Here is a 3,531-nt window from a genome sequence, read left to right as displayed (position 1 = left end):
AAAAAACAGTTATTATTATTTTTTTTTTGAGTTGGAGTCTCACTCTGTCACCCAGGCTGGAATGCACGTAGCCTCGACCTGCTGGACTCAGGTGATTCTTCTGTCTCAGCCTTCCAGGTAGCTGGAACTACAGGCATGGGCCACCATGCCCGGCTAATTTTTTGATTTATTGTAGAGATGAGGTCTTGCCAAGTTGCCCAGGCTGTCTCAAACCCTGGATTCAGGCATACCACTTTAATAAATATATATTGTTTTAAAGATGTGGGGTACAATTCAGGATAAGGTATACAAGTAGACATTGTACAGGTAAAGTTTGGGCCTCCCTTTGGTCTTTGCCTGGTTTGAGATCAGGTACCCTTATTGATGTTATGTGCCCCTCTCCCTCCTCCTCAGGCAGTATCTCTCTGCTGCCAATAGTTACTATTTATTAAACCTCCTGGGCTCAGGCAATCCTCTTGCCTCAGTCTCCTCAGTAGCTGGTACTACAAGTGTGTACTTATTTTTTTTTAATTTTAAAGAGACGAGGTCTCGCTATGTTGCCTAGGCTTGTCCTGAGCTGTTTCTTTTTATTTAATTTATTATTTTTGAGGTAGAGTCTCATTCTGTTGTCCAGGCTAGAGTGCAGTAGCACGCTCATGGCCACCGCAGCCTCTACCTGCTGGGCTCAGGTGACCTCTGCTTCAGCCTTCCAAGTAGCTGGAACTATAGGCATGCACCACGACATCCAGCTATTTTTATGATTTACTGTAGAGATGAGGTCTCATCATGTTGCTCAGGCTGGTCTCGAACCTATGAGTTCAGGCAATCCTCTCGCCTTTGCCTCCCAAAGTGCTGGGATTACAGGTGTGAGCCCCACTCCTGGCAGCATTTTCAATGTATTATTTTATAATCCTTCACAACTACTCTATGAGCTAAGTACTCTTCTCATTCCCATTTTATACATGGGGAACCTAGGGCATAGAGAATAGAAGTTAAGTAGCTTGCACCCAAATCACACAACGGCTAAGAAGGAGAGCTAAGATCTAAATCCAGGCAGTCTGACTCCAGAGACCATTCTCTTTACCTGGACACTACATCAGCATATAAATAGAAGGTTTTTTTGAGTCAGATTCTCACTCTTGTCACCCAGGCTGAGGTGCAGTGGCACATTCATGGCCACCACAGCCTTGATCTGCTGGGCTCAGGCAATCCGTTCTCCTCAGCCTTCCAAGTAGCTGGAACCACAGGGGCATGCCACTACACCCAGATAATTTTTTGATTTATTGCAGAGACAAGGTCTCACCAGGTTGCCCAGGCTGGTCTCAAACCCCTGGACTCAGGCAATTCTCTCATCCGGCCTCCCAGTGTTGGGATTACAGGCGTGAACCACCACATCCAGTAAAGTTTTTTTAAAAGTCCATTGAAACTAAGGATTGGGTGCCAATGCCAGGTGCTGTGATGTGCACATTAGTCCCACCTACTCAGGCTGAGGTTAGATGATCACCTGAGCCCAGGAGTTCAAGGCCAGCCTGGGCAATCGAGCAAGACCCTATTCCTAATTTATTTTTTTAGAGACAAGGTCTTGGTCTGTCACCCAGGCTGGTGTGCAGTGGCACAATTATAGCTCACTGTAGCTTGAACTCCTGCCATCCTAATAAAACGCTGGAAGGCCAGGCTCATGCCTATAATCCCAGCAGTTTGGGAGGCCAAGATAGGAGGATCACTTGAAGGCAGGAGTTCGAGACCTTCTTGGGGAACACAGTGAGACCCTGTCTCGACAAAAAATAAAAAAAAAATTAGATGGATATGGTGGTGCACACCTGTAGTCCCAGCTTTTCAGGAGGATGAGTCCAGAGGATCGCTTGAGCCCAGGAATTCGTGGTTACGGTGAGCTATGATCGTGCCACTGCATCCAGCCTGGGTGACAGAGCAAAACCTTGTTTCAAAAACAACATTAGGGCATGCCTCTGTGTTTGTGTCTGCTTCGGATCTACCTATGGCTTTATAGTGCCATGTCTTCCATTACAACTTAATTTCCATTTCACAACATGATCTCTAAATGACTTGAAAAACGTGTGAATACCTCTGGAACCTGTTATTTCTGTGTCAAAATCACTGGTTGTCTGACCTGACCTTTAGCAAGTTACTTAACTCTGAGCCTCAGTTTCCTGGTTTACCTGGAGTAAAATTTCAGCTCTACCACTTAACATGTGTGACTTTGGACAAGTCATTTGATCTGGTCATCACTGTTCTCGTCTGTAAAGCAGGGATGATAGTACCTACCTAGAGTTATGAGACATAAATAAGACAATTCATGTAAAGCTGTTAGCACAGTGCCTGGCACAGTCTGCTGCCGAAAACGTTAACTTGGTCCTTATCCTCAAGGTGGTCACTAACAATATTTGCGGTTTGCGCTAGCAGAGTTTAGGCGGGCCTGGTTGCTTCGGGGAGGCAGGGAGGCTAGCCGGAGGAGCGGGGCCTTGAGTCGGGTGGGGTGAACCCAACCAGACCAGGAGATCCCAAGAGAGGGCGCCGCGTGGGCTCTGCACACACTAATTCCTCGGAAATTTGGCTAGCTGCCTTTTTTTTCCCCCTGCTGTCGTGGTTTAGTCACGACAGGACCAGACAGAAGTACGACGAACACCAGGAAGCTCGAGGCCTTTGGCAGACGGAGACAGGCCACACCCCAAAAACACAGCAAGGCCCAAGCGCCTAAAGCTAGTTGTATCGTGAAATTCCTGGATTCTGTCGCGATGAAACACCGCCCACAGGCGACCCCAGTGCCGTCCGCCAGTCTCCATCTTTAGAATTGAAAGAATGAGAGCTGGCCAAAGGGGAATCCCGGTTTGGGGAGACTGGGGTACGGCGGCTGCCTGGGGACCAAAACGTCTCTAAGGTAAAGTTGCAGCCTGAAGCGATTTTTTGACCCCCGACACTTAATGGGCTGTCGAAGACCCGGATGTGTCTGGGACTGGCCGAGGTACCCATTAACGCGCCCCGCTAGACCATCCCCCTCCTCCTTTTATGATTGGGTCTTGTGTACGCCAATCATCACTTCTCCAGCCACTCACTCTCCAAGGGTGGGGTGAACTCCCGGCATCCTGTCTTCTATTGGTATGGCTGAGAAGAAGAGGGCGGGGTGGCCGGCTTAGGTCGACCAATGGGCGTCGTGGCGTGTGGGTAAGGCGGAGCCGAGGCGCTTGGCAGCTGCCCAATCAGCGTCCTTGTTTGTGTGGTGCCGCCGCCGCCGGTGCAGCCGCCGCCGCCGCCGCTGCCCCCGTCTGTACCGCAGTGTCTGCTCCGCCCGCCCGCCCCGGTCCGGCCCACCCCCCTCCCCCACCCCCGTCCCTGGTCCCGTCAGCGGGGTCCGGAGCCTACTGTGCCGTCGCCTCTTCCTTTTTCGACGCCTCCGCCGCCGCCTGAGGAGGCGAGCTAGCCGGGAGTTACACCGCCACCGCCAGGTGAGGAGCTTTGGCCTAGGCCAGCCTGGCCGCCCGCCCGCCCGGGGGCGGTGAGGAGCGAGGAAGGGAGGGAGTCTGGGAGGAGGCGCTG

The 3,531-nt window shown here is 51.1% G+C and overlaps 1 protein-coding gene across 1 annotated transcript in view; it reads left to right on the top strand.

Moving 5' to 3' along the window:
• Positions 1-3,196: 3,196 nt before the first annotated feature.
• GATAD2B (GATA zinc finger domain containing 2B) overlaps positions 3,197-3,531 on the top strand; it is a 128,107-nt gene continuing 127,772 nt past the window's right edge. Inside the window, exon 1 of the mRNA XM_008059326.2 lies at positions 3,197-3,440. The gene's annotated coding sequence lies outside the window, so the exon portion shown is untranslated. The remainder of the gene's footprint in view (positions 3,441-3,531) is intronic.

The sequence above is a fragment of the Carlito syrichta genome, unplaced genomic scaffold (assembly GCF_000164805.1).
Source record: "Carlito syrichta isolate Samal-C Ts95f unplaced genomic scaffold, Tarsius_syrichta-2.0.1 Scaffold303992, whole genome shotgun sequence".
In the NCBI taxonomy this organism is placed as follows: Eukaryota; Metazoa; Chordata; class Mammalia; order Primates; family Tarsiidae; genus Carlito; species Carlito syrichta.
Note: the sequence above shows the minus strand (reverse complement) of the source record. Positions and strands in the feature narration are given on the sequence as shown.